Source organism: Hydractinia symbiolongicarpus, chromosome 1 (assembly GCF_029227915.1).
Source record: "Hydractinia symbiolongicarpus strain clone_291-10 chromosome 1, HSymV2.1, whole genome shotgun sequence".
In the NCBI taxonomy this organism is placed as follows: Eukaryota; Metazoa; Cnidaria; class Hydrozoa; order Anthoathecata; family Hydractiniidae; genus Hydractinia; species Hydractinia symbiolongicarpus.
The window spans coordinates 31,552,081-31,572,733 of NC_079875.1; the positions used below are offsets into that span (position 1 = coordinate 31,552,081).

The 20,653-nt window shown below is 38.1% G+C and overlaps 21 non-coding genes across 21 annotated transcripts; all 21 read right to left on the minus strand.

Moving 5' to 3' along the window:
• Positions 1–262: 262 nt before the first annotated feature.
• Trnap-ugg (transfer RNA proline (anticodon UGG)) lies at positions 263–334 on the minus strand. The gene has a single exon. It is a non-coding gene; the product is annotated as a tRNA-Pro (tRNA).
• A 200-nt stretch (positions 335–534) lies between these two features.
• Positions 535–606, minus strand: Trnaw-cca (transfer RNA tryptophan (anticodon CCA)). The gene has a single exon. It is a non-coding gene; the product is annotated as a tRNA-Trp (tRNA).
• A 689-nt stretch (positions 607–1,295) lies between these two features.
• On the minus strand, positions 1,296–1,367 carry Trnaw-cca (transfer RNA tryptophan (anticodon CCA)). The gene has a single exon. It is a non-coding gene; the product is annotated as a tRNA-Trp (tRNA).
• Positions 1,368–1,784: 417 nt separating this feature from the next.
• Positions 1,785–1,855, minus strand: Trnap-ugg (transfer RNA proline (anticodon UGG)). The gene has a single exon. It is a non-coding gene; the product is annotated as a tRNA-Pro (tRNA).
• Positions 1,856–2,055: 200 nt separating this feature from the next.
• Positions 2,056–2,127, minus strand: Trnaw-cca (transfer RNA tryptophan (anticodon CCA)). Its single transcript has one exon. It is a non-coding gene; the product is annotated as a tRNA-Trp (tRNA).
• A 417-nt stretch (positions 2,128–2,544) lies between these two features.
• On the minus strand, positions 2,545–2,615 carry Trnap-ugg (transfer RNA proline (anticodon UGG)). The gene has a single exon. It is a non-coding gene; the product is annotated as a tRNA-Pro (tRNA).
• Positions 2,616–2,815: 200 nt separating this feature from the next.
• Trnaw-cca (transfer RNA tryptophan (anticodon CCA)) lies at positions 2,816–2,887 on the minus strand. The gene has a single exon. It is a non-coding gene; the product is annotated as a tRNA-Trp (tRNA).
• Positions 2,888–3,304: 417 nt separating this feature from the next.
• Trnap-ugg (transfer RNA proline (anticodon UGG)) lies at positions 3,305–3,376 on the minus strand. Its single transcript has one exon. It is a non-coding gene; the product is annotated as a tRNA-Pro (tRNA).
• Positions 3,377–3,575: 199 nt separating this feature from the next.
• Positions 3,576–3,647, minus strand: Trnaw-cca (transfer RNA tryptophan (anticodon CCA)). Its single transcript has one exon. It is a non-coding gene; the product is annotated as a tRNA-Trp (tRNA).
• Positions 3,648–4,064: 417 nt separating this feature from the next.
• On the minus strand, positions 4,065–4,136 carry Trnap-ugg (transfer RNA proline (anticodon UGG)). Its single transcript has one exon. It is a non-coding gene; the product is annotated as a tRNA-Pro (tRNA).
• Positions 4,137–4,821: 685 nt separating this feature from the next.
• Trnap-ugg (transfer RNA proline (anticodon UGG)) lies at positions 4,822–4,894 on the minus strand. The gene has a single exon. It is a non-coding gene; the product is annotated as a tRNA-Pro (tRNA).
• A 1,339-nt stretch (positions 4,895–6,233) lies between these two features.
• On the minus strand, positions 6,234–6,305 carry Trnaw-cca (transfer RNA tryptophan (anticodon CCA)). The gene has a single exon. It is a non-coding gene; the product is annotated as a tRNA-Trp (tRNA).
• Positions 6,306–7,055: 750 nt separating this feature from the next.
• Positions 7,056–7,127, minus strand: Trnaw-cca (transfer RNA tryptophan (anticodon CCA)). The gene has a single exon. It is a non-coding gene; the product is annotated as a tRNA-Trp (tRNA).
• A 921-nt stretch (positions 7,128–8,048) lies between these two features.
• Trnap-ugg (transfer RNA proline (anticodon UGG)) lies at positions 8,049–8,121 on the minus strand. Its single transcript has one exon. It is a non-coding gene; the product is annotated as a tRNA-Pro (tRNA).
• Positions 8,122–8,695: 574 nt separating this feature from the next.
• Positions 8,696–8,767, minus strand: Trnaw-cca (transfer RNA tryptophan (anticodon CCA)). Its single transcript has one exon. It is a non-coding gene; the product is annotated as a tRNA-Trp (tRNA).
• Positions 8,768–9,690: 923 nt separating this feature from the next.
• On the minus strand, positions 9,691–9,762 carry Trnap-ugg (transfer RNA proline (anticodon UGG)). Its single transcript has one exon. It is a non-coding gene; the product is annotated as a tRNA-Pro (tRNA).
• A 200-nt stretch (positions 9,763–9,962) lies between these two features.
• On the minus strand, positions 9,963–10,034 carry Trnaw-cca (transfer RNA tryptophan (anticodon CCA)). Its single transcript has one exon. It is a non-coding gene; the product is annotated as a tRNA-Trp (tRNA).
• Positions 10,035–10,574: 540 nt separating this feature from the next.
• On the minus strand, positions 10,575–10,646 carry Trnaw-cca (transfer RNA tryptophan (anticodon CCA)). Its single transcript has one exon. It is a non-coding gene; the product is annotated as a tRNA-Trp (tRNA).
• A 985-nt stretch (positions 10,647–11,631) lies between these two features.
• On the minus strand, positions 11,632–11,703 carry Trnaw-cca (transfer RNA tryptophan (anticodon CCA)). The gene has a single exon. It is a non-coding gene; the product is annotated as a tRNA-Trp (tRNA).
• A 978-nt stretch (positions 11,704–12,681) lies between these two features.
• Trnaw-cca (transfer RNA tryptophan (anticodon CCA)) lies at positions 12,682–12,753 on the minus strand. The gene has a single exon. It is a non-coding gene; the product is annotated as a tRNA-Trp (tRNA).
• Positions 12,754–13,032: 279 nt separating this feature from the next.
• Trnap-ugg (transfer RNA proline (anticodon UGG)) lies at positions 13,033–13,104 on the minus strand. The gene has a single exon. It is a non-coding gene; the product is annotated as a tRNA-Pro (tRNA).
• Between the last annotated feature and the right edge of the window lie 7,549 nt (positions 13,105–20,653).

Below are 20,653 nucleotides of genomic sequence, written 5' to 3' on the forward strand. Positions count from 1 at the left end.
CGATTAAGTCGAGTTTGGTTTGTTCTCTGCAGTAAATGGCATTAAGGATGTGCTATTTCGAGTGTCTTTGTAAAAAATGAAACAAGCGGAAATTGCACTGACAACATTAGTTACACTCCAACAATGGGCTCAACCGGGATTTGAACCTAAAACAAGAATCATGCCACTAGACCATTGAGCCTCTATGTCCCTTGCATTTTATTATATCCATAGAGACGAAGAAGACAGTCCCTATCTTTAACATTAGTTACACTTTAATAATGGGCTCAACCGGGATTTGAACCCGGGACCTCTCGCACCCAAAGCGAGAATCATGCCACTAGACCATTGAGCCTCCATGCCACATGCAACATGTCACAATGTTCTATTAGGAATGGCTTTGGAAAAATAGGGACTGTCTTCGTTGTCTCTAAGGATATAAAAAAAAGCCTCAGTACGCAATAATGAAGTCACAACCTGGAGCAAGATTTTCTTCTTACAATTACTTCACTCAAGAACCATTATTTTGTAACCATGTTTTAATACTGTTTTTTCTGACTCTGACGTGAATTGAACACGCAACCTTCTGATCTGGAGTCAGACGCGCCACCATTGCGCCACAGAGTCCGTAGCTATACAACTGCGTAAGACTGGGACCCAGAGTAGTTTAAGTTATTACTACATGTGTACCTGATCCGAATCCAAAAGGCATGTTAGGGATATTAGGCGCATGTGATATCACCTACAATAAGGAAGTACTCTTAACTTCAGGGCAAGACTTGCGATTCAGTCGAGTTTGGTTTGTTCTCTGCAGTAAATAGCATTAAGGATGTGCTATTTCGAGTGTCTTTGTAAAAAATGAAACAAGCGGAAATTGCACTGACAACATTAGTTACACTCCAACAATGGGCTCAACCGGGATTTGAACCTAAAGCAAGAATCATGCCACTAGACCATTGAGCCTCTATGTCCCGTGCATTTTATTATATCCATAGAGACGAAGAAGACAGTCCGTATTCTTAACATTAGTTACAGTTTAATAATGGGCTCAACCGGGATTTGAAGCCGGGACCTCTCGCACCCAAATCGAGTATCATGCCACTAGACCATTGAGCCTCCATGTCACATGCAACATGCCACAATGTTCTATTAGGAATGGCTTTGGAAAAATAGGGACTGTCTTCGTTGTCTCTAAGGATATAAAAAAAAGCCTCAGTACGCAATAATGAAGTCACAACCTGGAGCAAGATTTTCTTCTTAAAATTACTTCACTCAAGAACCATTATTTTGTAACCATGTTTTAATACTGTTTTTTCTGACTCTGACGTGAATTGAACACGCAACCTTCTGAACTGGAGTCAGACGCGCTACCATTGCGCCACAGAGTCCGTAGCTATACAACTGCGTAAGACTGGGGCCCAGAGTAGTTTAACTTATTACTACATGTGTACCTGACCCGAATCCAAAAGGCACGTTAGGGATGTTAGGCGCATGTGATAACACCTACAATAAGGAAGTACTCTTAACTTCAGGGCAAGACTTGCGATTCAGTCGAGTTTGGTTTGTTCTCTTCAGTAAATAGCATTAAGGATGTGCTATTTCGAGTGTCTTTGTAAAAAATGAAACAAGCGGAAATTGCACTGACAACATTAGTTACACTCCAACAATGGGCTCAACCGGGATTTAAACCTAAAGCAAGAATCATGCCACTAGACCATTGAGCCTCTATGTCCCGTGCATTTTATTATATCCATAGAGACGAAGAAGACAGTCCCTATCTTTAACATTAGTTACACTTTGATAATGGGCTCAACCGGGATTTGAACCCGGACCTCTCGCACCCAAAGCGAGAATCATGCCACTAGACCATTAAGCCTCCATGTCACATGCAACATGCCACAATGTTCTATTAGGAATGGCTTTGGAAAAATAGGGACTGTCTTCGTTGTCTCTAAGGATATAAAAAAAAGCCTCAGTACGCAATAATGAAGTCACAACCTGGAGCAAGATTTTCTTCTTAAAATTACTTCACTCAAGAACCATTATTTTGTAACCATGTTTTAATACTGTTTTTTCTGACTCTGACGTGAATTGAACACGCAACCTTCTGATCTGGAGTCAGACGCGCTACCATTGCGCCACAGAGTCCGTAGCTATACAACTGCGTAAGACTGGGACCCAGAGTAGTTTAACTTATTACTACATGTGTACCTGACCCGAATCCAAAAGGCACGTTAGGGATGTTAGGCGCATGTGATAACACCTACAATAAGGAAGTACTCTTAACTTCAGGGCAAGACTTGCGATTCAGTCGAGTTTGGTTTGTTCTCTTCAGTAAATAGCATTAAGGATGTGCTATTTCGAGTGTCTTTGTAAAAAATGAAACAAGCGGAAATTGCACTGACAACATTAGTTACACTCCAACAATGGGCTCAACCGGGATTTAAACCTAAAGCAAGAATCATGCCACTAGACCATTGAGCCTCTATGTCCCGTGCATTTTATTATATCCATAGAGACGAAGAAGACAGTCCCTATCTTTAACATTAGTTACACTTTGATAATGGGCTCAACCGGGATTTGAACCCGGACCTCTCGCACCCAAAGCGAGAATCATGCCACTAGACCATTAAGCCTCCATGTCACATGCAACATGCCACAATGTTCTATTAGGAATGGCTTTGGAAAAATAGGGACTGTCTTCGTTGTCTCTAAGGATATAAAAAAAAGCCTCAGTACGCAATAATGAAGTCACAACCTGGAGCAAGATTTTCTTCTTAAAATTACTTCACTCAAGAACCATTATTTTGTAACCATGTTTTAATACTGTTTTTTCTGACTCTGACGTGAATTGAACACGCAACCTTCTGATCTGGAGTCAGACGCGCTACCATTGCGCCACAGAGTCCGTAGCTATACAACTGCGTAAGACTGGGACCCAGAGTAGTTTAACTTATTACTACATGTGTACCTGACCCGAATCCAAAAGGCACGTTAGGGATGTTAGGCGCATGTGATAACACCTACAATAAGGAAGTACTCTTAACTTCAGGGCAAGACTTGCGATTCAGTCGAGTTTGGTTTGTTCTCTTCAGTAAATAGCATTAAGGATGTGCTATTTCGAGTGTCTTTGTAAAAAATGAAACAAGCGGAAATTGCACTGACAACATTAGTTACACTTCAACAATGGGCTCAACCGGGATTTAAACCTAAAGCAAGAATCATGCCACTAGACCATTGAGCCTCTATGTCCCGTGCATTTTATTATATCCATAGAGACGAAGAAGACAGTCCCTATCTTTAACATTAGTTACACTTTGATAATGGGCTCAACCGGGATTTGAACCCGGGACCTCTCCCACCCAAAGCGAGAATCATACCACTAGACCATTGAGCCTCCATGTCACATGCAACATGTCACAATGTTCTATTAAGAATGGCTTTGGCAAAATAGGGACTGTCTTCGTTGTCTCTAAGGATATAAAAAAAAGCCTCAGTACGCAATAATGAAGTCACAACCTGGAGCATGATTTTCTTCTTACAATTATTCACTCAAGAACCATTATCTTGTAACCATGTTTTAATACTGTTTTTTCTGACTCTGACGTGAATTGAACACGCAACCTTCTGATCTGGAGTCAGACGCGCTACCATTGCGCCACAGAGTCCGTAGCTATACAACTGCGTAAGACTGGGACCCAGAGTAGTTTAAGTTATTACTACATGTGTACCTGACCCGAATCCAAAAGGCACGTTAGGGATGTTAGGCGCATGTGATAACGCCTACAATAAGGAAGTACTCTTAACTTCAGGGCAAGACTTGCGATTAAGTCGAGTTTGGTTTGTTCTCTGCAGTAAATGGCATTAAGGATGTGCTATTTCGAGTGTCTTTGTAAAAAATGAAACAAGCGGAAATTGCACTGACAACATTAGTTACACTCCAACAATGGGCTCAACCGGGATTTGAACCTAAAACAAGAATCATGCCACTAGACCATTGAGCCTCTATGTCCCTTGCATTTTATTATATCCATAGAGACGAAGAAGACAGTCCCTATCTTTAACATTAGTTACACTTTAATAATGGGCTCAACCGGGATTTGAACCCGGGACCTCTCGCACCCAAAGCGAGAATCATGCCACTAGACCATTGAGCCTCCATGCCACATGCAACATGTCACAATGTTCTATTAGGAATGGCTTTGGAAAAATAGGGACTGTCTTCGTTGTCTCTAAGGATATAAAAAAAAGCCTCAGTACGCAATAATGAAGTCACAACCTGGAGCAAGATTTTCTTCTTACAATTACTTCACTCAAGAACCATTATTTTGTAACCATGTTTTAATACTGTTTTTTCTGACTCTTACGTGAATTGAACAAGCATCCTTCTGATCTGGAGTCACACGCGATACCATTTCGCTACAGAGTCCGTAGCTATACAGCTGCGTAAGACTGGGACCCAGAGTAGTTAAGTTATTACTACATGGGTACCTTTCCCGAATCCAAAACGCACGTTAGGGATGTTAGGCGCATGTGATTACACCTACAATAAGGGACACTCTTAACTTCAGGGCAAGACTTGCGATTCCGTCGAGTTTGGTTTGTTCTCTGCAGTAAATAGCATTAAGGATGTGCTATTTCGAGTGTCTTTGTAAAAAATGAAACAAGCGGAAATAGCACTGACAACTTTGATTACACTCCAACAATGGGCTCAACCGGGATTTGAACCTAAAGCAAGAATCCTGCCATTAAACCATTGAGCCTTTATGTCAGGTGCGTTTATTATATACTGAGAGACGACGAACACAGTCCTTATCTTTAACATTAGTTACACTTCAACAATGGGCTCAACCGGGATTTGAACCCGGGACCTCTCGCACCCAAAGCGAGAATCATGCCACTAGACCATTGACCTTCTATGTCGCGTGCAACATGTCACAATGTTGAAAGACCTATTAAGAATGGATTTGGAAAGATAGGGACTGTCTTCGTTGAATCTAAGGATAAAAAAAAAAGCCTCAGTACGCAATAATGAAGTCACAACCTGAAGCAAGATTTTCTTCTTACAATTGCTTCACTCAAGAACTATTATTTTGTAACCATGTTTTAATCTTGTTTTTTCTGACTCTGACTTGAATTGAACTCGCAACCTTCTGATCTGGAGTCACACGCGATACCATTTCGCTACAGAGTCCGTAGCTATACAACTGCGTAAGACTGGGATCCAGAGTAGTTAAGTTATTACTACATGTGTACCTTTCCCGAATCCAAAACGCACGTTAGGGATGTTAGGCGCATGTGATAACACCTACAATAAGGGACACTCTTAACTTCAGGGTAAGACTTGCGATTCCGTCGAGTTTGGTTTGTTCTCTGCAGTAAATAGCATTAAAGATGTGCTATTTCGAGTGTCTTTGTAAAAAATGAAACAAGCGGAAATTGCACTGACAACTTTAGTTACACTCCAACAATGGGCTCAACCGGGATTTGAACCTAAAGCAAGAATCATGCCATTAGACCATTGAGCCTTTATGTCAGGTGCGTTTATTATATACTGAGAGACGACGAACACAGTCCTTATCTTTAACATTAGTTACACTTCAACAATGGGCTCAACCGGGATTTAAACGCGGGACCTCTCGCACCCAAAGCGAGAATCATGCCACTAGACCATTGACCTTCTATGTCTCGTGCAACATGTCACAATGTTGAAAGACCTATTAAGAATGGATTTGGAAATGTACGGACTGTGTTTGTTGTCTCTAACGATATATTAAAAAGCTTCAGTTCGCAATAATGAAGTCACAACCTGGAGCAAGATTTTCTTCTTACAATTACTTCACTCAAGAACCATTATTTTGTAACCATCTTTTAATACTGTTTTTATGACACTGACGTGAATTGAAACCGCAACCTTCTGATCTGGAGTCAGACGCGCTACCATTTCGCTACAGAGTTCGTAGCTATACAACTGCGTAAGACTGGGACCCAGAGTAGTTAAGTTATTACTACATGTGTACCTTAGCGAGAATCATGCCACTAGACCATGGAGCCTCCATGTCACATGCAACATGTCACAATGTTCTATTAAGAATGGATTTGGAAAGATAGGGACTGTCTTCGTTGTCTCTAAGGATATAAAAAAAAGCCTCAGTACGCAATAATGAAGTCACAACCTGAAGCAAGATTTTCTTCTTACAATTACTTCACTCAAGAACTATTATTTTGTAACCATGTTTTAATCTTGTTTTTTCTGACTCTGACTTGAATTCAACTAGCAACCTTCTGATCTGGAGTCAGACGCGCTACCATTGCGCCACAGAGTCCGTAGCTATACAACTGCGTAAGACTGGGACCCAGAGTAGTTAAGTTATTACTACATGTGTACCTGACCCGAATCCAAAAGGCACGTTAGGGATGTTAGGCGCATGTGATAACACCTACAATAAGGGCCACTCTTAACTTCCGGGCAAGACTTGCGATTCAGTCGAGTTTGGTTTGTTCTCTGCAGTCACAATGTTGTCACAATGTTGAAAGACCTATTAAGAATGGATTTGGAAATGTACGGACTGTGTTCGTTGTCTCTAACGATATATTAAAAAGCTTCAGTTCGCAATAATGAAGTCACAACCTGGAGCAAGATTTTCTTCTTACAATTACTTCACTCAAGAACCATTATTTTGTAACCATGTTTTAATACTGTTTTTATGACACTGACGTGAATTGAACACGCAACCTTCTGATCTGGAGTCAGACGCGCTACCATTTCGCTACAGAGTTCGTAGCTATACAACTGCGTAAGACTGGGACCCAGAGTAGTTAAGTTATTACTACATGTGTACCTTAGCGAGAATCATGCCACTAGACCATGGAGCCTCCATGTCACATGCAACATGTCACAATGTTCTATTAAGAATGGATTTGGAAAGATAGGGACTGTCTTCGTTGTCTCTAAGGATATAAAAAAAAGCCTCAGTACGCAATAATGAAGTCACAACCTGAAGCAAGATTTTCTTCTTACAATTACTTCACTCAAGAACTATTATTTTGTAACCATGTTTTAATCTTGTTTTTTCTGACTCTGACTTGAATTCAACTAGCAACCTTCTGATCTGGAGTCAGACGCGCTACCATTGCGCCACAGAGTCCGTAGCTATACAACTGCGTAAGACTGGGACCCAGAGTAGTTAAGTTATTACTACATGTGTACCTGACCCGAATCCAAAAGGCACGTTAGGGATGTTAGGCGCATGTGATAACACCTACAATAAGGGCCACTCTTAACTTCCGGGCAAGACTTGCGATTCAGTCGAGTTTGGTTTGTTCTCTGCAGTAAATAGCACCCAGAGCGAGATTCATGCCACTAAACCATTGAGCCTCTATGTCGCGTGCAACATGTCACAATATTGAAAGACCTATTAAGAATGGATTTGGAAATATACTGACTGTGTTCGTTGTCTCTAACGATATATTAAAAAGCTTCAGTTCGCAATAGTGAAGTCACAACCTGGAGCAAGATTTTCTTCTTACAATTACTTCACTCTAGAACCATTATTTTGTAACCATGTTTTAATACTGTTTTTATGACTCTTACGTGAATTGAACAAGCATCCTTCTGATCTGGAGTCACACGCGATACCATTTCCCTACAGAGTCCGTAGCTATACAACTGCGTAAGACTGGGACCCAGAGTAGTTAAGTTATTACTACATGTGTACCTTTCCCGAATCCAAAACGCACGTTAGGGATGTTAGGCGCATGTGATAACACCTACAATAAGGGACACTCTTAACTTCAGGGCAAGACTTGCGATTCCGTCGAGTTTGGTTTGTTCTCTGCAGTAAATAGCATTAAGGATGTGCTATTTCGAGTGTCTTTGTAAAAAATGAAACAAGCGGAAATTGCACTGACAACTTTAGTTACATTCCAACAATGGGCTCAACCGGGATTTGAACCTAAAGCAAGAATCATGCCATTAGACCATTGAGCCTTTATGTCAGGTGCGTTTATTATATACTGAGAGACGACGAACACAGTCCTTATCTTTAACATTAGTTACACTTCAACAATGGGCTCAACCGGGATTTGAACCCGGGACCTCTCGCACCCAAAGCGAGAATCATGCCACTAGACCATTGACCTTCTATGTCGCGTGCAACATGTCACAATGTTGAAAGACCTATTAAGAATAGATTTGGAAATGTACGGACTGTGTTCGTTGTCTCTAACGATATATTAAAAAGCTTCAGTTCGCAATAATGAAGTCACAACCTGGAGCAAGATTTTCTTCTTACAATTACTTCACTCAAGAACCATTATTTTGTAACCATCTTTTAATACTGTTTTTATGACACTGACGTGAATTGAACACGCAACCTTCTGATCTGGAGTCAGACGCGCTACAATTTCGCAATGGAGTTCGTAGCTATACAACTGCGTAAGACTGGGACCCAGAGTAGTTAAGTTATTACTACATGTGTACCTTAGCGAGAATCATGCCACTAGACCATTGAGCCTCCATGTCACATGCAACATGTCACAATGTTCTATTAAGAATGGCTTTGGAAAAATAGGGACTGTCTTCGTTGTCTCTAAGGATATAAAAAAAAGCCTCAGTACGCAATACTGAAGTCACAACCTGAAGCAAGATTTTCTTCTTACAATTACTTCACTCAAGAACTATTACTTTGTAACCATGTTTTAATCTTGTTTTTTCTGACTCTGACTTGAATTGAACTCGCAACCTTCTGATCTGGAGTCAGACGCGCTACCATTGCGCCACAGAGTCCGTAGCTATACAACTGCGTAAGACTGGGACCCAGAGTAGTTAAGTTATTACTACATGTGTACCTGACCCGAATCCAAAAGGCACGTTAGGGATGTTAGGCGCATGTGATAACACCTACAATAAGGGCCACTCTTAACTTCAGGGCAAGACTTGCGATTCAGTCGAGTTTGGTTTGTTCTCTGCAGTAAATAGCACCCAAAGCGAGAATCATGCCACTAAACCATTGAGCCTCTATGTCGCGTGCAACATGTCACAATGTTGAAACACCTATTAAGAATAGATTTGGAAATATACGGACTGTGTTCGTTGTCTCTAACGATATATTAAAAAGCTTCAGTTCGCAATAGTGAAGTCACAACCTGGAGCAAGATTTTCTTTTTACAATTACTCCACTCCAGAACCATTATTTTGTAACCATGTTTTAAGACTGTTTTTATGACTCTTACGTGAATTGAACAAGCATCCTTCTGATCTGGAGTCACACGCGCTACCATTTCGTTACAGAGTCCGTAGCTATACAACTGCGTAAGACTGGGACCCAGAGTAGTTAAGTTATTACTACATGTGTACCTTTCCCGAATCCAAAACGCACGTTAGGGATGTTAGGCGCATGTGATAACACCTACAATAAGGGACACTCTTAACTTCAGGGCAAGACTTGCGATTCAGTCGAGTTTGGTTTGTTCTCTGCAGGAAATAGCATTAAGGATGTGCTATTTCGAGTGTCTTTGTAAAAAATGAAACAAGCGGAAATTGCACTGACAACTTTAGTTACACTCCAACAATGGGCTCAACCGGGACTTGAACCTAAAGCAAGAATCATGCCATTAGACCATTGAGCCTCTATGTCAGGTGCGTTTTATTATATACTGAGAGACGACGAACACAGTCCTTATCTTTAACATTAGTTACACTTCAACAATGGGCTCAACCGGGATTTGAACCCGGGACCTCTCGCACCCAAAGCGAGAATCATGCCACTAGACCATTGAGCCTCCATGTCACATGCAACATGTCACGATCTTCTATTAAGAATGGATTTGGAAAGATAGGGACTGTCTTCGTGGTCTCTAAGGATATAAAAAAAAGCCTCAGTACGCAATAATGAAGTCACAACCTGAAGCAAGATTTTCTTCTTACAATTACTTCACTCAAGAACTATTATTTTGTCACCATGTTTTAATACTGTTTTTTCTGACTCTGACTTGAATTGAACTCGCAACCTTCTGATCTGGAGTCAGACGCGCTACCATTGCGCCACAGAGTCCGTAGCTATGCAACTGCGTAAGACTGGGACCCAGAGTAGTTAAGTTATTACTACATGTGTACCTGACCCGAATCCAAAAGGCACGTTAGGGATGTTAGGCGCATGTGATAACACCTACAATAAGGGGCACTCTTAACTTCAGAGCAAGACTTGCGATTCAGTCGAGTTTGGTTTGTTTTCTGCAGTAAATAGCATTAAGAATGTGCCATTTCGAATGTCTTTGTAAAAAATGAAACAAACGGAAAGTGCACTTACAACATTAGTTACAATTCAACAATTGGCTCAACCGGGATTTGAACCTAAAGCAAGAATCATGCCATTAGACCATTGAGCCTCTATGTCGCGTGCAACATGTCACAATGTTAAAAGACCTATTAAGAATGGATTTGGAAAGATAGGGACTGTCTTCGTTGTCTCTAAGGATATAAAAAAGAACCTAAGTACGCAATAATGAAGTCACAACCTGGAGCAAGATTTTCTTCTTACAATTATTCACTCAAGAACCATTATTTTGTAACCATGTTTTAATACTGTATTTTATGACTCTGACGTGAATTGAACACGCAACCTTCTGATCTGGAGTCAGACGCGCTACCATTGCGCCACAGAGTCCGTAGCTATTCAACAGCGTAAGACTGGGACCAAGAGTAGTTAAGTTATTACTACATGTGTACCTGTCCCGAATCCAAGAGGCACGTTAGGGATGTTAGGCGCATGTGATAACACCTACAATAAGGGGCACTCTTAACTTCAGGTCAAAACTTCCGTTTCAGTCGAGTTTGGTTTGTTCTCTGCAGTAAATAGCATTACAAATGTGCTATTTCGAATGTCTTTGTAAAAAACAAAACAGACTGAAATTGCACTTACAACATTAGTTACATTTCAACAATGGGCTCAACCGGGATTTGAACCTAAAGAAAGAATCATGCCACTAGACCATTCAGCCTCTATGTCACATGCTTTTTATTATATCCATAGAGACGAAGAAGACAGTCCCTATCTTTAACATTAATTCACTTTAATAATGGGCTCAACCGGGAGTTGAACCCGGGACCTCTCACACCCGAAGCGAGAATAATGGCACCAGACCATTGAGACTGTATGTCGCGTGTAACATGTCACAATGTTGAAAGACCTATTAAGAATGGATTTGGACAGATAGGGACTGTCTTTGTTGTCTCTAAGGATATAATAAAAATCCTCGGTACGCAATAGTGAAGTCACACCCTGGAGCATGACTATGTCACATGCATTTTATTGTATCCATAGAGACGAAGAATACAGTCCCTATCTTTAACATTAGTTACACTTTAATAATGGGCTCAACTGGGAGTTGGACCCGGGACCTCTCACACCCGAAACGAGAATCATGCCACTAGACCATTGAGCCTCTATGTCGCGTGTAACATGTCACAATTTTGAAAGACCTATTAAGAATGGATTTGGAAAGATAGGGACTGTCTTCGTTGACTCTAAGGACATAAAAAAAAGCCTCAGTACGCAATAATGAAGTCACAACCTGGAGCAAGATTTTCTTCTTACAATTATTTCACTCAAGAACCATTATTTTGTAACCATGTTTTAATACTCTATTTTATGACTCTGACGTGAATTGAACACGCAACCTTCTGATCTGGAGTCAGACGCGCTACCATTGCGACACAGAGTCCGTAGCTATTCAAGAGCGAAAGACTGGGACCAAGAGTAGTAAAGGTATTACTACATGTGTACAATCGAAAAGGCACGTTAGGGATGTTAGGTGCATGTGATAAAACATACAAACAAGGGAGCACTCTTTTCTTCCGGGCAAATCTTACGTTTCAGTCGAGTTTGGTTTGTTCTCTGCAGTAAGTAGCATTAAGGACATGCTATTCCGAGTTTTTTTGTAAGAAGTGAAAAAGGCGGAAATTGCACTGACAACATTAGATACACTACAACAATGGGCTCAACTAGGATTTGAACTTAAACAGAGAATCATCCCACTTGACCATTGAGCTTCTATGTCACGTGCGTTTTATTATGTCCTTAGAGACGACGAAGACAGTCCCTATCTTTAACAGTAGTTACACTTCAACAATTGGCTCAATTGGTATTTGAAGCCGGGACCTCTCGCACCAAAGCGAGAATCATGGCACTAGACCATTAAGCCTCTATGTCACGTGCAACATGTCACAATTTTGAAAAACCTCCTAAGAATGAATTTGGACAGATAGGGACTGTCTTTGTTGTCTCTAAGGATATAATAAAAATCCTCGGTACGCAATAGTGAAGTCACAACCTGGAGCATGACTATGTCACATGCATTTTATTATATCCATAGAGACGAAGAAGACAGTCCCTATCTTTAACATTAGTTACACTTTAATAATGGGCTCAACCGGGAGTTGAACCCGGGACCTCTCACAGCCGAAGCGAGAATCATGCCACCAGACCATTGAGACTGTATGGCGCGTGTAACATGTCACAATGTTGAAAGACCTATTAAGAATGGATTTGGAAAGATAGGGACTGTCTTCGTTGTCTCTAAGGACATAAAAAAAGCCTCAGTACGCAATTATGAAGTCACAACCTGGAGCAAGATTTTCTTCTTACTATTACTTCACTCAAGAACCATTATTTTGTAACCATGTTTTAATACTGTTTTTTATGACTCTGACATGAATTGAACACGCAACCTTCTGATCTGGAGTCAGACGCGCTACCATTGCGCCACAGAGTCCGTAGCTTTTCAACAGCGTAAGACTGGGACTAAGAGTAGTAAAGGTATTACTACATGTGTACCTGTCTCGAATCGAAAAGGCACGTTAGGGATGCTAGGTGCATGTGATAAAACCTACAATAAGGAAGCACTCTTTACTTCCGGGCAAATCTTACGTTTCAGTCGAGTTTGGTTTGTTCTCTGCAGTAAGTAGCATTAAGGACGTGCTATTCCGAGTGTTTTTGTAAGAAGGGAAAAAGGCGGAAATTGCACTGACAACATTAGTTACACTTCAACAATGGGCTCAACCGGGATTTGAACACGGAACCTCTCGCACCCAAAGCGAGAATCTTGCCACTAGACCATTGAGCCTCTATGTCACGTGCAACATGTCACAATGCTGAAAGACCCAGTAGGAATGGATTAGGAAATATAGGGACTGTCTTCAGGGTGTCTAATGATATAATAAAACGCTTCATTACGCAATAGTGAAGTCACAACCGGGAGCATGATTTTCTTCTTACAATCATTGTGGTAACTAAGTTAGTTAATAAAGTCTAGTTAGTAAGAAAGTACAGTTGAACTCAATCGACGACATTCATCGTGATGCGGTGTATTGTCTGAAGTTACAAGATGTACTGATGTAGATGTACTTTCAGAATGCACACTACTTCAATTATTTTTTTAAAAAAGGGTACATTCATTAAGTTACGATCCAGATGTCTCTTTGGAAAAACAACAAAAAGGCAAGCAGGTTCAATTCCTGCCTGGATCTGATCACGTTTTATGCGGATATTATAAATCCTTTTGTCAAAATTCATTGCAAAAAGCATGAAACACTGTGTAGCAATTTCTAGTTAAATTTTTCATTTAAAAACTTTATTCAGCTGGATTTTTCCTTGCGCACTTGACAGGTAGTTCTCCATGTTTGGTGTGTTTTTCAGAGAATTTCCGCCTCATTGTTACTATAAAATTGTTATAGAAAAAAGTGTAAATATTGTTACGAGCCACGTCTATGAATTTCATGTATTTTATGTTTTATTTTAGTTTCAAACAGCATGTCTTTGTTAGGTCCACTCACCTGTTGATTTGCAAAAGTGTATGTGTATGAGTTGTTGATGAAGGATAGTGATAGACTGGGGAAGAACTTTAGAACAGACGAGCAAAAAACATTTCATCAAAATAAAAGACCATGTATTTGCACTTGGGAAAACATCTGCTGAAAAGAAAAAACATGATGAAAAATATAGGATACCACCGTCTTATTTCCCAGTAAAAGTAAGCTATCTGAAAAAAAGAGCGATAGAGGATGGACCCTATAAATCAGCAAAAAGTTTTGTTAGACATCACCAAATCTACCATCAAATCATTAGACCAGAAGTTTGAGGAGCAACACAGTGTAACATTTGCAAAGGCTGTTAGTTTATGTTGCAGCACAAAGAGAGCTGAGAAACAAATAGACATTTGAAAGATATAGAAAATCAGTGGAAAGAAACATCTGTATCAAGGTATTTTTTCACTGTGACTAAAGTTATTAGGATATATTATAGCAAAAAAAATTGTATTGAAAGTGTTCAGGCAGCATAAGTAAAATATAAATTATTCAATGTTGTATTTATATTTTGTATAACATTACCGCTCCATATTGATTATTATTTGTTAATAATTTTTTAATATTTTTCTCAGACTGTTTGGTTCAACATTGTCAAAAAGGCAATACAATGAACAAAGAATGACTAAGTCGTGAATGTGCCCTCAAACGCACATTGAATGAAAAAGAAGTTATAGCTGCTAGATTAAAGAGACCTCATGACCATGTTGACAAATTTGATAACTACAGTTGGGATTCAGCTGGCTTTCTCACTAAAGTTACCAATTTGCCAGATGGTGATGAGGTTAATTTCACTCAGTTAGCTAAGGATTTTAACTTACTCAACTCAAAAGGTGAAACTCCTAAAAATGCTGGACAAATTGTCAAGAAATTTTTAAATAACAGTGGTTGTGACTTGAACCGATTTGCTACATTCTCGTCAAAGCCACAAATTAGAAAAATGAAAAGGAGGTATATATTATACGATGCTTTAAACCCATCAAATTTCTAGTAGAGAAATGTAGGAGGAATTGAATATTTTATTTACATGAAAAAATAAATATGCAGACTTTAAATTTATCTGGATTCATGAGTAAGTTACTAAAAATAGAAATTTATACGGATAGCGTTTACACTATATTTTGCAAATTTATACGGATTCAGCATGAAAACGATAAAAAATAACAACTGAAAAGTTTCAGAATTTTTTTTCCCAGATTTGTTTAAATCCGTAATAATTGCTTGAATTCATATAAATTTCTAATTTAAACCTATATATACAATAACCAATATATCTGAATAACGGAGTGAAAACGAATAAAATATGTCTGTTTTCTAAATATTACGTTTTTGTTTAAATCTGAATACTTTCTTTGAATCCGTGTAAGTGCTCGAGTGTAAACGCAGCATTTATTGACTAGAAGTTTTAGTAAAGATGTTTTCATACAGGGGGTGTAATTAATAGAAAACACGACAATATTAAACCTACGGAGTTTGCCGTGTCATCTCCGCGGCTTTTCTATTTTCCGATCAAGCTTATTAAATTAATTTTTCTATATTTTGATCTTGGAGCAGGGGGTGTATTTAATAGAAAACACGATAATATTAAAACTACGGAGTTTATATTTTTTACGAAGAAATACACCAGGTTTACGGAGCAAAAATTATGTGGAAAGCGTATCGTACCTGTTTTTTCAAAATACTCTTGATCTGTGTAGAATATCGCCTGGTCATACATGCAGAATAACATAATCAACAGATGTGAATGATTGGAAATACAAGATGTATCATGCCAATTGCCAAGGTGGCGTGACGTTGCAACTCTTTTAACGCAACAACGGATTCTTATCTTGTATCAATACGAAAAATCCCAAGTACATGACACTCGTCACTTTGAAATGCCTCGATTAACAATTTTACGACTAAAATATATAGAACCTTTAACGGGGTTGTCGTCCCCAAATGACAATTATCTTGTATCAATACGAAAAATCGCAAGTACATGACACTCGTCACTTTGAAATGCCTCGTTTAACAATTTTACGACTAAAATATATAGAACCTTTAACGGGGTTGTCGTCCCCAAATGACAATTATCTTGTATCAATACGAAAAATCGCAAATATAAAACACTCGTCCTTTTGAAATGCCTCGTTTATCAATTTTCCGACTACAATATATAGAACTTAAAACGAGGTTGTCGTCTCTAAATGACAATTACCCTGATTCATTGCGAAAAATCGCAAATACATAACACTCGTCACTTTGAGATGCCTCGTTTATCAATTTTACGGCTATAATATATAAAACCTGAAACGACACTGTTGACCCTAAATGACAATTATCTTGTATCAATACGAAAAATCGCAAATATATAACACTAGTCCCTTTGAAATGCCATGTTTATAAATTTTACGACTAAAATATATAGAACCTGAGACGAGGTTGTCGTCCCCAAATGACAATTATCTTGTATCAATACGAAAAATCGCAAATACATGACACTCGTCACTTTGAAATGCCTCGTTTATTATTTTTAAGGCTATAATATATAGAAGCTGAGACAAGGTTGTCGTCCCTAAATGAGAATTATCTTGTATCAATACGAAAAAACGCAAATATATAACACTCGTCTCTTTTAAATGCCTCGTTTTCAAGTTTACATCTAAAATATATAGAAACTGAGACGAAGTTGTCGACCTTAATTGACAATTATCTTGTATCAATTCGAAAAATCGCAAATACATGACACTCGTCACTTTGAAATGCCTCGTTTATTAATTTTACGGCTATAATATATAGAAGCTGAGACAAGGTTGTCGTCCCTAAATGAGAATTATCTTGCATCAATACGAAAAATCGCAAATATATAACACTAGTCCCTTTGAAATGCCTCGTTTATAAATTTTACGACTAAAATATATAGAACCTGAGACGAGGTTGTCGTCCCCAAATGGCAATTACCCTGAATCATTGCGAAAAATCGCAAATACATAACACTCGTCACTTTGAGATGCCTCGTTTATCAATTTTACGGCTATAATATATAAAACCTGAAACGACACTGTTGACCCTAAATGACAATTATCTTGTATCAATACGAAAAATCGCAAATATATAACACTAGTCCCTTTGAAATGCCACGTTTATAAATATTACGACTAAAATATATAGAACCTGAGACGAGGTTGTCGTCCCCAAATGACAATTATCTTGTATCAATACGAAAAATCGCAAATACATGACACTCGTCACTTTGAAATGCCTCGTTTATTAATTTTACGGCTATAATATATAGAAGCTGAGACAAGGTTGTCGTCCCTAAATGAGAATTATCTTGTATCAATACGAAAAAACGCAAATATATAACACTCGTCTCTTTTAAATGCCTCGTTTTCAAGTTTACATCTAAAATATATAGAAACTGAGACGACGTTGTCGACCTTAATTGACAATTATCTTGTATCAATTCGAAAAATCGCAAATACATGACACTCGTCACTTTGAAATGCCTCGTTTATTAATTTTACGGCTATAATATATAGAAGCTGAGACAAGGTTGTCGTCCCTAAATGAGAATTATCTTGTATCAATACGAAAAATCGCAAATATATAACACTCGTCTCTTTTAAATGCCTCGTTTTCAAGTTTACATCTAAAATATATAGAAACTGAGACGACGTTGTCGACCTTAATTGACAATTATCTTGTATCAATTCGAAAAATCGCAAATACATGACACTCGTCACTTTGAAATGCTTCGTTTAACCATTTTACCACTAAAATATATAAAACCTGAAACGAGGTTGTCGTCCCTAAATGACATTTATCTTGTATCAATACGAAAAAGTGGAAATACATAACACTCGTCACTTTGAAATGACTCGTTTATCAATGTTACGACTAGAATATAGAGAACTTGAAACGAAGTTGTCGTCTCTAAATGACAATTACCTTGTATGAATACGAAAAATCGCAAATACATGACACTCGTCACGTTGAAATGCCTCGTTTATCAATTTTACCACTAAAATAGATAGAACCTGAGACGAGATTGTCGTCCCTAAATGACATTTATCTTGTATCAATACGAAAAATCGCAAATACATGATGCTCGTCACTTTGAAATGCTTCGTTTTCAATTTTACGGCTAAAACATAGAGAACTTGAAACGAGGTTGTCGTCCCTAAATGACAATTATCTTGTATCAATACGAAAAATCGCAAATATGTAACACTCGTCTCTTTTAAATGCCTCGTTTTCAATATTACGGCTAAAACATAGAGAACTTGAAACGAGGTTGTCGTCCCTAAATTACAATTATCTTGTATTAATACGAAAAATCGCAAATATGTAACACTTGTCTCCTTTAACTGCCTCGTTTATCAATTTTACGTCTAAAATATATTAAACCTTTACCATTATCTTGTATCAATACGAAAAATCGCAAATATAAAACACTTGTCTCTTTGAAATGCCTGGTTTATGAATTTTCCGACTACAATATAAAAAAACCTATAACGAGGTTCTCGTCCCAAAATGATAATTCCCCTGCATCAATGCGAAAAATCGCAAATATATAACACTCGTCTCTTTTAAATGCCTTGTTTATCAACTTTACGACTAAAATATATAAAACCTGAGACGAGATTGTCGTCCCTAAATGACAATTATCTTGTATCAATACGAAAAATCGCAAGTACATGACACTCGTCACTTTGAAATGCCTCGTTTAACAATTTTACGACTAAAACATATGGAACCTGAGACGAAAGTGTCGTCCCTAAATGACATTTATCTTGTATCAATACGAAAAATTGCAAATACATAACACTCGTCACTTTAAAATGCTGATTTATCAATTTTATGACTAAAATACATAGAACCTTTAACGAGGTTGTCGTCCCTGAATGACAATTATCTTGTATCAATACGAAAAATTGCAAATACATCACACTCGTCACTTTGAAATGCCTTGTTTTTCAATTTTACGACTAAAATAGATAGAACCTGAGACGAGATTGTCGTCCCTAAATGACAATTATTTTGTATCAATACGAAAAATCGCAAGTACATGACACTCGTCACGTTGAAATGCCTCGTTTATCAATTTTACGACTAAAATAGATAGAACCTGAGACGAGATTGTCGTCCCTAAATGACATTTATCTTGTATCAATACGAAAAATCGCAACTACATGATACTCGTCACTTTGAAATGCCTTAATTGTCAATTTTGCGGCTAAAATATATAGAACCTTTAACGGGGTTGTCGTCCCTAAATGACAATTATCTTTTATCAATACGAAAAATCGCAAATATGTAACACTCGTCTCTTTTAAATGCCTCGTTTTCAATTTTACGGCTAAAATATAGAGAACTTAAAACGAGGTTGTCGTCCCTAAATTACAATTATCTTGTATCAATACGAAAAATCGCAAATATATGAGACACTTGTCTCTTTGAAATGCCTGGTTTATCAATTTTCCGACTACAATATATAGAACTTGAAACGAGGTCGTCGTCTCCAAATGACAATTACCCTGAATCAATGCGAAAAATCGCAAATATAAAACACTCGTCCTTTTGAAATGCCTCGTTTATCAATTTTACGTTATAATATATAGAACCTGAGACGAGGTTGTGGTCCCTAAATGACATTTATCTTGTATCAATACGAAAAATCGCAACTACATGATACTCGTCACTTTGAAATGCCTTAATTGTCAATTTTGCGGCTAAAATATATAGAACCTTTAACGGGGTTGTCGTCCCTAAATGACAATTATCTTTTATCAATACGAAAAATCGCAAATATGTAACACTCGTCTCTTTTAAATGCCTCGTTTTCAATTTTACGGCTAAAATATAGAGAACTTAAAACGAGGTTGTCGTCCCTAAATTACAATTATCTTGTATCAATGTTGTTTTTCAATTTTACGACTAAAATAGATAGAACCTGAGACGAGATTGTCGTCCCTAAATGACAATTATTTTGTATCAATACGAAAAATCGCAAGTACATGACACTCGTCACGTTGAAATGCCTCGTTTATCAATTTTACGACTAAAATAGATAGAACCTGAGACGAGATTGTCGTCCCTAAATGACATTTATCTTGTATCAATACGAAAAATCGCAACTACATGATACTCGTCACTTTGAAATGCCTTAATTGTCAATTTTGCGGCTAAAATATATAGAACCTTTAACGGGGTTGTCGTCCCTAAATGACAATTATCTTTTATCAATACGAAAAATCGCAAATATGTAACACTCGTCTCTTTTAAATGCCTCGTTTTCAATTTTACGGCTAAAATATAGAGAACTTAAAACGAGGTTGTCGTCCCTAAATTACAATTATCTTGTATCAATACGAAAAATCGCAAATATATGAGACACTTGTCTCTTTGAAATGCCTGGTTTATCAATTTTCCGACTACAATATATAGAACTTGAAACGAGGTCGTCGTCTCCAAATGACAATTACCCTGAATCAATGCGAAAAATCGCAAATATAAAACACTCGTCCTTTTGAAATGCCTCGTTTATCAATTTTACGTTATAATATATAGAACCTGAGACGAGGTTGTGGTCCCTAAATGACATTTATCTTGCATCAATACGAAAAATCGCAAATACATGATGGTCGTCCTTTTGAAATACCTCGTTTATCAATTTTAAGACTAAAATATATAGAAGCTGACACGAGGTTGTCGTCCCCAAATGACAATTATCTTGTATCAATACGAATAGTTTTAAATATATAACACTCGTCACTTCTAAATGCCTCGTTTATCAATTACACGGCTAAAATAAAAGAACCTAGA